Source organism: Haliotis rufescens, unplaced genomic scaffold (genome assembly GCF_023055435.1).
Source record: "Haliotis rufescens isolate VD_foot unplaced genomic scaffold, xgHalRufe1.0.p SCAF_14, whole genome shotgun sequence".
Taxonomy (NCBI): Eukaryota; Metazoa; Mollusca; class Gastropoda; order Lepetellida; family Haliotidae; genus Haliotis; species Haliotis rufescens.
The window spans coordinates 7,551,414-7,563,662 of NW_025963824.1; the positions used below are offsets into that span (position 1 = coordinate 7,551,414).

The 12,249-nt window shown below is 38.5% G+C and overlaps 1 long non-coding RNA gene across 1 annotated transcript; it reads right to left on the reverse strand.

Annotated features, from left to right (window-relative positions):
• Window positions 1–1,185: 1,185 nt before the first annotated feature.
• On the reverse strand, window positions 1,186–9,968 carry LOC124123191. Its single transcript, XR_006859279.2, has 3 exons — window positions 4,918–9,968; window positions 2,433–3,154; window positions 1,186–2,092 (listed from the first exon to the last, which is right to left on the reverse strand). It is a non-coding gene; the product is annotated as an uncharacterized LOC124123191 (long non-coding RNA).
• Between the last annotated feature and the right edge of the window lie 2,281 nt (window positions 9,969–12,249).

Here is a 12,249-nt window from a genome sequence, read left to right on the forward strand (position 1 = left end):
TTATCACCCCTTAATAGTAAGTGGTTTCTGTTTGAAAACAGAGGATATTTCACTTTCTATTTACGTTAGTTCCACATATACAATGCAAAACAATGACAGATTGTCATTTATGGAGTTAATATCGGCTCTTACCGATTGTTTTTTTTAATGAAAATGTTTATTTATTAACTCGTTTTCAGTTATGATTTGAACACAAGCATGTGTTATACATTTCGAGTCCTGCTTGACAACAGTAAAAGATCTGTACAACCGAAAAGCGGGGAGGTTTTTTTTCTAATTCAGATCCTGATTTATGTCAGATAAACCTTGTGGGAAGCCCGCGCCCTCTCTCGGCAGTTTTAGGAGGAGGCTAATAACTCATTTACTGACGACTCAAGCTCACTAATGTCACAAACTCAATACTCTTGTAATTGTGCATGTAGTCAAAGGTTATGCATAATGCAATAACATTTAGATAACAGTTGAAAAACGCTATGATGGATGATGTAACCACTTGTCACATCAAGCAACATGAGTGTTTGAGATGTTCTTGGTAATATATTACCACGGATACCCTATTGACTTATGTCATTGTGACCTACACATATTGATTTGTTGGAAGGTGTACCCTGGAGATTGCGCAAAACACACACATACTACTGGATCTCACAAGCGTGCAGATCAATGTTCATGTATATTTCAAAGTTAAATCGATATTTCATTGTACTGTAGTAGTTTCACAGTGTTCGTTGTTTCAGAAATAAAATATAGGACACCTTCTCTTAAGGGATGGTTAGTGTACGAGAGCAATCGGGATTGTATTCTGATCCTTTAAACAAACTTTGATAATATTAGTTTTATATTTCCGGAATTACACCTAATTGGAATGTCTCTTGTCTATCCACTGTTGTTCAGTCACATCCTACTATTTTAGAAGGTTAAAAGAATCACTCCATTTATAAATACTATGAATCCGATAATTCATTTCCACGAGTGACTCATGTGAGTTCTTTTATAGTTCAGACTGTTTCATATTGTCAAGTTTTATTTTACTCTGTGCAGAGTTGCCTTCCTTGGACACGTCAGAAACCTATGATCGTGGGTTTGAATCCCGGTTTGCCCCGATTACCCAATTATGTTTTTTAAACGTCTGCGGCCTGCATCCCTTCGGGCTTTCCTCCCACATTAAGCTGACACACTGTGATATAAGTGGAAAACTGTTAAAAGCGGCCTTAAACCCAACTCACTCGCTCACTCCAGGTCATACATTGAAGGAGACATATGTTTCAAGAATTTTGTCCATGAACAATGAACACTAATCATCACTGAAGCTTTTGGAACATTAACATTTATGAAAACAAAGAAACAATATGTTTATTTTATGTTTTTATGTCCAAGTATATATACACGATAATAGTCATATTAAGTGAATTGATACCGTCAGACATTTGCAGTGCACGAATTGTATTAATTCCGCAGATTCTCCAATGACACTACAGTCAAAACGTTAAATGAGATAAGGCAGCTTTACGTCATGTCAACTTGTGACCTACTTTGATGATATACATGAGTGAGTGTACACTATTCCCACACCGGACACTCGGGTCTTATCAGAGTGATGAATCAGATAGTGAGTAGAACAGTTACTTGACGCACTTCCAACCACGAGGCTACCCATACCCCGTTGGCAACAGGAACACATCCCGAAATTGCAGCAACAACATGTTGTTGGTTTATGATGTTCTGGATAAACGTAATTCCAGCCAAAAGAAATGTCGACAATCCTGCTAGTTTCAGTAACAAAGATTATCAACATTTTCCCTACATACATTTTGTAAGTAAGATAAAAGATAAAATATCTAATGCTTGTGTTTTTGCTCAAATCATAGGCAAATTATAGTCTGCCCAATTTGTAATTTTTCACAAAGTATATATCAAAACTAAAATTGCTGAATATTTAGATAAATCTTCATCATAATGTCAAGTTGTGTTTGGGAGCGGGTTAGTTGCGACGACAGCGACAGCAATAGCAACACAAAACTATAGTCACAAGAAAAACCAAGTCCGAGATAGCTTCCATCAGATGTGTCTGTTGCTGCAACAGTTGATGATTCTGAAACAATTGAACAGGTTGAAACACAATGCAAAAGTGATTATCTTAACACAGACGCTTCATCAGTAAGTGTAGCGTTTGGTCTTTTTGACAATGCTTCAGAAATGCATATCGATAAATGTAGTCAATGAGTGAGTGAGAAATATACCAGCACTATCCCGGCGTGTGGCACCAGAAATTAGCTTCACACATTGTACCCATTACACATGTAGATATGTCTTATATTTACCTCTGCTTACCAAATATTGTTTTATCTGATAAGTAAAACCAAAATGATTATTTCAATAATTACCACTTCATGATTTCACTTGGTACCGATCTGATCTTCAGGATATCTTACCATTACATGGTCTGTTTTTTTATCCTTCCAGTGCCTGTTTCCAGTAGAATTGGTCTTCGTCAAGGAAGAGTGCCAATGTCAGTATTTTGTCGATTTCGTCATTAACACTTGTGCGCTCTGTGTGAATGTTCAAATATTTTCCAGTTTCTACTTCTTTGAAGCTGTATGTTGTATCGATGTCTGCTTCGTCAGCTGCTATCAGAAATGTGACCGCATCATTTTTGGTGGGTTTACAAATAAGAAACTCTTTCCTGTCAATTTTATCATTGACGTTGGTACCACTTTTTTGTACAACACAAAAGGCCTACCGAAACTCAAATAGCATCCCCTCTTCTGTCTCAGGTAAAAGCCAGCTTTTCCATCGGGCGATGCCTCCTCCCAAGAAAATACCTCACTAGAATCTCTCCGTGGACATCTCAGTCCTGCATCTTGTGGTTTATCGATTCTGTCCCATTTAAAAGTACCATCAATCACAATCGATGCAGTTTTCTTAACAAGTTGGGTATCCTCATTAAATCCATCTTCAAGACCTCTTTTTCATTCTCCAGTGTTTTGTTACAGTTGTTGGTTGTATTTGCCAGCAAGCACGTTTTATAAGACGTGATGAATGTGTCCAAATGTTCATGAATAACAGTTAGATCTTGTTCAACCTGTTGTGCATCGTGTACAGTTTGCAAATCCTTTAGCTCTTTAAGCTTTGTGAGGAAATCTGTTTGCTCTTCCTGAAAAGTCAAACATTTAATTGAAAAAAAAATTGTGACAATGTTTGGTAAAATAAGAACGCTATGTACATGTCCATTCTATTTCACAGTAAGGAACTGTCGTAACTGCTTTCGGGCGTCCAGTGCGACCCTGCTACAGTTACTAAATGTATTGCCGTTCCTGGTCCTTGTGGTCAATTAAGCCAGGACATTGCCCTCGCCTTGTACCGTGGCTGGGCTCCGTCAAGGAGTGATTGGCCTAATGACCCTTACTCCAAGTTGTCTCTATCAGCATTCACACCCGCATAATAAAGAAACGCAACACCAGTTTATACTCACATAGTTTTACTTACTCTCAGCCCATCTATCACTACAGAACAGGATCAGACTGGCCAGGCTCGTCACTAGCTGGTGGAAACATAGAACGATCGGGATTCGACTCGATCGACTGCAAACCGCGCCCTCCTCTCCTAATGTTGAGGGTATCATTTTATAGTGTTCGAGCCTGACCTGTCCTTGTCACATGTCTCAATACCTCCATTTGATTCGTTACAAGTTTATATCTGACCATGAACTCATGTGTGTCGCCATCGGAAAAATACCAAAAACCTACGTGCCAGATTGCTCATCTCTCTATTGATTTCGTGACTCGCTCAGAAGATCCAAATGGATTATACCTTGTAATTCCCCATTTGTTTCATTAACTCATGGATAATAGCCAGAGACCAATCCAATGATAAATGTGAAATGTCTTTTCTCTATTGATTCCTTTCCAATTACAAGTTCTGTCACGAACTATATCTAATGGGTTCTATTTATTATCATTAGTTTCTGAGATGCATTTTTAACCTTATAACAGAACTTTGTTATATTAATGATGTGAAGAGATAATATTAGTTAGTTATAATTGCCGTGATCGAATTGAGAATCTGCAAAATGGAGTCAAGTTTTTCAGCATTCCCGGTTTCTGTGAAGTGATCCACCAGAGAGTCGATACCAAAGGACATCAACTCATGGATGGCAAATTTGGCGATGAACGGTACGATTGGAACAGCGCTAGCGCTCTAAGCATAACTTTACATCGTGAACTAACCCGCGAAGATCCGGGGTAGAATAGGTCTTCAGCAACCCATGCTTGCCGTAAAAGGCGACTGTGCTTATCGTAAGAGGCGACTAACGGGATCGGGTGGTCAGGCTCGCTGACTTGGTTGATGCATGTCATCAATCCCAATTGCGTGGGTCGATGCTGATGATATCAATCACTGTATTGTGTGGTCCAGACTTGATTATTTACAGACCGACGTCTTATAGCTGGAATATTACTGAGTGCGGTGTAAAACAACAAAACAACCAAACAACATCGTGAACTGATGCCGAAGACAAACATATAGCGATGCACATGTTGTTTGTTTGTTTGAAAGCCGTATGACGGGGGTCTGTAAATATTTGAGTCTGGATTAAACAATCAAATGATTGATATTATGAACATCGATCAAAGCAATTAGGATACGATGACATGCCCAAATGACCAAAGGCCCAAGTGAGCACATTGTCAATGACTTTTTCTTTTTCTCTGTACAAACTGGAAGTCTGGACATGAAATTTAAGGATATCATTATACGAGAACTGATGTTTGTTCATTAAATACCATTAACATCTGAAAAGAACAATACATGAAATTGAACAATTGTCTTCTCCAAAAATGTTTTAGGGGGATATTTTCCATAAAAGTAACACAGAATATTGCAACAGCTATCTGTTATGCACAGGCTAACATTATTTACCAGAAACAAGCGGTCTGTGTTTAGCGGCAGAGGTGATAGGACAGCGTGCATCCTCGACAGCAAGCGTGTAGCCAGGAGCCAGAATAAGGATTTGGCGTGGACCAGACGACAGCGGGGGAAGTGCTTGACTCTCCGCCCTTTAGAATGGGGTACGGCCATCATCTACAACACTTAAAAATACTGGTAATTCACGAACAACAAGTGACTAATACCATACCAATGATAGAATTATCAATACATAGAACGATGTGCCACCTGCAGCTCAGACAGCTGCCTGTAAAAATAAGACTATAGACACAATAATAGTCTTCTGGCAAATGCATATTTGCATATGAGGATCATAACGGCAGGAATCGAATTTTTGGATTAATTGTTACAGGTCCAATTGCGTAGCCACATATTATCATAAAAAGACATTAATAAGCACGATCAAATCGCAAAACTTATGGACTGCTTGAACAGTACAGTCGGACTAACTATCATAAAATTCTAATCAACAACATTCAGCAAATGCTTTGTAGCTAATAACACCAAAACGAACAACATATATAATTATTATGGGATGAGCTGAGAGCACACATTGAAACACCGATAGTAATTGAACCTAGACAGTAATATAGAAGATACACAATAGTAGAATAATGTAACGTAATGTCACCAAGTGACTATCAAATGACCATCATATGAGAGAGCCAAATTCCAAATACAGGTCTTGTCTCTACAGAAAAGTAATTCATTCAATATTGTCACAATAAAGAGATGCAATAAGTAGAAATAAACTTTTCTCCTTGTAAATCAGTATCTGTAAAGGGGGATAACTAATATGATCAAATATTTCAAATTCTTAACCATTTTAAATTCTGACATTCTCGCTGTACCCTACTGACAAGCGTGTATAACACTCACAAATAACTGGTCCGTAGAATGGGTAAAACAAAGCCATTACAATATGAAATATCACGGGCAAGAATAAAATATCTAGATAAGGAAATCATCATCATTATCGTCCCGTGGCAGATGGCAATTAATATAAGAATCATGTCAGAGGTAACGGAAAAGCGACTCCACAATGTTGAAGTACCATAAAAACACCTGTCGTGGAAGGAAGGAATCGTTTTAAACGAAACGCCATTAGCCAACTTACATAAATTTTTCCCGAAATATATATAGATTGTGTCGGGGTTTGAATTTGCAAATTGTGACAATCAAACAGTGAATAATAAGTAAGGAATACCCGCTGAATACGAAAATTAGTTAAAGGATTTCCAGCTGTTAACGTGAGGTCTCGGGGACAAAGATAAAATTGTGAGACCATAATTTCATGACAAGCAAAGGAATTTGTCAAATGTAAAACCAGTGACGTAACTGGTCGATTGACTTTTGTTTATTCTTCGAAAAAGCAAAATGAATACCAGAAATACTGTCGATATGATCAGAAAAACATCCATGGAAATAGTGGATTTAATCAACGACATAAATGAAGGAGGGGAATAATTTGGATAGGGTGTAGTTGGATGTGTTTTCCAAATTGGCAAACCGTCAGTTGGGGAGCCTGCTGTAAGTAAGGTCAATGCAAAAAATAAGCGTCGAACTTTAATCCATAAGAAAAGAACGATTATTAAGAGAAACAGGGATAAACCCGCGGCTATGCTTGCCGTCAAGTGATATGGGTAGGTTAAATCCCCATCTAAAGCGTAAGGTGGGAGGGAATCCATCCAATTACCATCAATTAAATTATCCGAAATGACCTATGCCTTTTTCATACGTTGAGAAATAAGGCGTAAATCAACTTGAAATTCTGTGTCCTTTCTACGAATTTCATCGAAAACTTTATCATCAATTAATAAATGTGGGATCTTAAAAGCGGAATCTTTCAGAAGGGGCTGTAAACTATCAATGTTTTTTAAGATGGATGCATTAAAAAATTCCAATAAAAGTAAAAGATTAGGTGGGTATAATTTTGAAGCAGTTGACTTTTTCACACATTTATGAATTCTCATGTCTATGTCGAATTCATCCAGTTTCAACGCACAGTAACAAGGAATTTTAAATATACAAATCTGACAAGCAGGACGCTTCTCAATGCGACCCTTGCACGTTAGTATTATGGTTTTTATGCCAGTTAAAAGAATTGTGCCTGGTTCAATTTCGAGAGCCATTGAACGTAGCCCATTTAATCGGAATTTTGTATCACACAAGGATTTAATTTCTTGTGTGTCTTTAGTAAACAAAGCAAGTGCGCATGTGAGCGATGTTGTTGGTTTCGGACTGTGAAAAATTGGACAGTGTTTTTCGTGTTCACCATAACATGTTTGAAAATCCCTAGCCGAAAATTCAATATACTGATCTTTAGCTTCCGAAACAGCAAGATAATCTGGTAAATTCATAACCTGAGTGACATGCGTACTTGATTGATTAAATGGTAAGCCAAAAGAATTGATTCGATATACATCAAGGAGAGTAGAATGAGTCTGGATAGGAACAATAAGCGAAATTAAAATTGAAACTGAATTCCGAGAACAGTGAACAGTGCGTTCCCGATAATAATAACCTGGATCCTTATGTGCAACGTGAGACGGTTTTGAATCATTTTTAACGCTCTCTTTACTTCCGAAACTGGGAGTAAAGATGGACTCAATCGTTGATTTACTAACTGTTGAATGCCTAAATACATTTCATCAATTTCTTGTAGTTAGGAACGTGAGGCGATCTAACAAGATTTTCACTGTGATAAAAATAAATCTCTCCACATCTTGTATTTGTTTAGTGACAAGTATAATATCTTTATGGTTCGTTTCAATACCCGCGAGAGCGGATAAAATGCGTTGATTTTTTTTAGTTATAAATGACGACATCTGACGAACTTGGACTTGAAAAGCACGAGAAGTATTAGCAGCATGCAACGACAATTGTTTAACATACCGCGCCAGTCGTTCAACATCCTCGACTGTAGCAGTACAAAACAGCGAACGACTTATTGATCCAATAAAAGGAAGTATCGCCCGTTTAGTGCGGGAATCCTTGTGAAAAATGTTAATATGGGGAATTAACAGGTAAATGTCTTTATGGACATTTGTCCAATACGCGAACAACTCTCGTTCGGCCTTTTCTATATATCCATCCATCGCCGAAACGGTATAACAAGCCAAAGTATATGTGGAACAAAAGTCTCGATATCTTGATCTATTGCCCATTCCATCTAAATCAGGCAATTTATATTGAAAGATATGAATCCATTTATTCTGGGAAATGTCGATTCGTGACATATGTACGAAGACAACTCCCCATGGAAGTCGGAGTTCCGTATGCACGGAATTAACCCGATTCTGGATGCTTACCAAAGCGATGACAATGAATAAGACCCATACTGGTCGGAGGAGGCCTCTGGATTCTAAAATTCAAAGAAATCAGTGTAAAAACATAATTATTTACTTCAAACTAAATATCATAGATCACTCATGTTTTATAAGAAAAGGTTTTCATGTCTTGTGAAACCTAGTAACTGGCTGACTGTATTCATCTCGAATCTTCACCTCGCTGACTGTATCTAAGAAGCATGATAACAATTGTCACAAGTATGTAATATATAATCTCACACTGGGAACCGTGCGAGTAAGCACCATCCAACAATAGTGAACTTCTTTTACAGTATCAACATATATCATCACAACATTATTTATTGTCTCGTTTTTGTATTCCACGTCACATGACGGTATTCAGTTCACATGACTGTATCTCAATTCTCATCATCGTATATTACTTCACTGTATTTGTAATCGTATTGTATAACCATGCGACCCGTAGTCGTCATTTCACGTATATTGTAACTCATTTGTTTTCTCGTATATACACACAAAGCGAACTTGCTTTATAGTGGCCTGCGAAATACATGTGCAGCCAGAATCATCTCGTAGAAGGAGTATATAACCATGCGACCCGTAGTCGTCATTTCTCGTATATTGTAACTCATTTGTATTCACGTGGCCCGCGAAATACATGTGCGGCCATAACCCATGAACATGATTTTTATTCTTCAATATCAACCAACACATCTCTGTAAATAATCCGAGTATTCGGAGTATTCAAAACACAATATTTGACAATTACAATACACATTTTCAACATATATGCACGTTTGTATTTTCCTATAACCTTGTGACAATTGAATCATCTTAACACCGTAGTAAATGATCTATAGCATGTATCGATATGAGCCGTGCTCCATGCATATAGCAATCATGTAATTCTAAACCTGTAAATAAAACACATGCAAAAATCAATATTAGACGTCTCCAATATGTAATGTGCAGTGCGGTAACTGAAAAGGAAACGAAATATAACAATTAATCTGAAACACTATTCGACAAATATATTCAGATATATTCTACCGTTTTCGCTTCTTTTTTAAGGACTTCTGGATCATGTAATCACGAATCAATCCTTGAGGGATATTAGATTCGGGTTCCCATGTAGTTTCCTGTAAAGTGAAATTTTACCAGTGAATCTTGTTGTACTTTTCTCCATTCACTATTTTATGCGCTAAGATTCGTTTTACTATGAAAACGTCAACCTCCTGTAAATCAAAATAGGGGTTTAGTGCCTGCTTGGTGGTTAATGTCTGAGGCGTCGGGGCGGTCATCTCCGTATGATTGTTGTCAGATTGAGACAGAATCGTTTGGTTGTCCGTAGCAACAACTGGAATTGGGTTAGTTGGTCTATCTTTCGGGTTGACAAACCGTTTAAGCCGGTTCGCGTGGACAAAACTTAAATACTCTGTGATCATTATACCTAGATAGGTTGTAAGTAAAACATTACATTTCACTTGAACCGTCATATTGCCTTTATGCTATCGACTAATCTCTATGGGGTCTGAGATTACACTAAGAGGGAAAGGAACTGTACTGTCTATCATACAAATCTGATACTATGTCTGGTACAGTCAAAATAGATATCTTGTCCTCGTCAGCTGACTTGGCGAAATCATTGCCTGCACCGTTCTTATCAGTAACATGTTTTTGCCCGATCGATACTGAACTGTGAAAGTGAAGTAACTTATTGTTTTTTTATTGGGGGGGGGGTTATAATATTTGAGAGCTAGAGAACAGTAATTTGTTCTTGTTCTGTGGTCATTGTTTGTTGACCAGCAACAGGTGGTAACAAAATACAATTTACCCAGATAGGAACATTTGTTGAACCATTTTGAACGGTCAAGGTATGATATTGAAAATTAATGACAGCGTTGTATCAGAAAATCTAAGCCTAAAATCATAGACGGTAAATTGGCTACAACTTAAAAAAATGTTCTATTTAAAAACCACGAACAATTTGAGGTAACATATCTGACTTTTGCAAAATGATGTCTTTCCACAGACATGAGTCATTGAAAACTTCAAGACTTAAAAATCTAGTAGAATCTCCTGAATCCACAATTGTAGAAACTAACTTTCTCCTTAAATAACATGAATCCTATGCCTGTTGTCATTTTGTTTAAAGTGACTTGCCAGTGAGGAGATTAAGGCTGCTTACAACATGGAGAATTAGAAACCGGTGGGTCAAGTGACGGCAAATGAGTTTGGTCAAAAGTCAATAAGTATGGTTTGCTCAGCACGGTGGGAAAGTTGCCTGAAGAGTTGTGACTATAAATGTCTATGGCTGGGTGGGGGACCTGAGTGACACCGACCTCTACATATTCCTGTGACATGTAAAATTGTCAGACAAAAATGAGATTTTGCATTAAACGCGGGACACCTATCAGAGTAAAAGAAAATCATACTTACCACCACTGGTGAGGTTAGCCCGTTGCGAAGTTGGTTGCCGTCGTCAAATATGCTGTTGGTCCTGCTGGTGATGAAACTCTTGTCCTGTCTGTTCACACTGCCGAGTTGGCAAGGGAGGATATGGTCCGAGGGATTGGGGATACTGATTCTGACTCCAGTGAAAAGTATTGATCTCGGACGGTGAAAAAATAAGTGTCGCCAAAAGGGTAGCTAACTGTTCGCTCAGAGTATCGATTGCCATAAGGACTTCCGTAATCTCTGTAAGAGCGGAGCGGATGCGGGCGGGCGGGGAGGGGATGAGAGGCGGAGGAAGTTGTCCTCGGTAGAAGGGAAGTCCGACACATGGAAATTACTCACGGAACGACAATAGGAAAAACAAAGACTGGGATCGTCTTAAACATTTTGTTCAAGAGAAAACCCGCATACTCCACCATGTCGTAACTGCTTTCGGGCGTCCAGTGCGACCCTGCTACAGTTACTAAATGTATTGCCGTTCCTGGTCCTTGTGGTCAATTAAGCCAGGACATTGCCCTCGCCTTGTACCGTGGCTCGGCTCCGTCAAGGAGTGATTGGCCTAATGACCCTTACTCCAAGTTGTCTCTAGCAGCATTCACACACGCATAATAAAGAAACGCAACACCAGTTTATACTCACATAGTTTTACTTACTCTCAGCCCATCTATCACTACAGAACAGGATCAGACTGGCCAGGCTCGTCACTAGCTGGTGGAAACATAGAACGATTTGATTCGTTACAAGTTTATATCTGACCATGAACTCATGTGTGTCGCCATCGGAAAAATACCAAAAACCTACGTGCCAGATTGCTCATCTCTCTATTGATTTCGTGACTCACTCCGAAGCTCCAAATGGATTATACCTTGTAATTCCCCATTTGTTTCATTAACTCATGGATAATAGCCAGAGACCAATCCAATGATAAATGTGAAATGTCTTTTCTCTATTGATTCCTTTCCAATTACAAGTTCTGTCACGAACTATATCTAATGGGTTCTATTTATTATCATTAGTTTCTGAGATGCATTTTTAACCTTATAACAGAACCTTGCTATATTAATGATGTGAAGAGATAATATTAGTTAGTTATAATTACCGTGATCGAATTGAGAATCTGCAAAATGGAGTCAGGTTTTTCAGCATTCCCGGTTTCTGTGAAGTGATCCACCAGAGAGTCGATACCAAAGGACATCAACTCATGGATGGCAAATTTGGCGATGAACGGTACGATTGGAACAGCGCTAGCGCTCTAAGCATAACTTTACATCGTGAACTAACCCGCGAAGATCCGGGGTAGAATAGGTCTTCAGCAACCCATGCTTGCCGTAAAAGGCGACTGTGCTTATCGTAAGAGGCGACTAACGGGATCGGGTGGTCAGGATATCAATCACTGTATTGTGTGGTCCAGACTTGATTATTTACAGACCGACGTCTTATAGCTGGAATATTACTGAGTGCGGTGTAAAACAACAAAACAACCAAACAACATCGCGAACTGATGCCGAAGACAAACATATAGCGATGCACATGTTGTTTG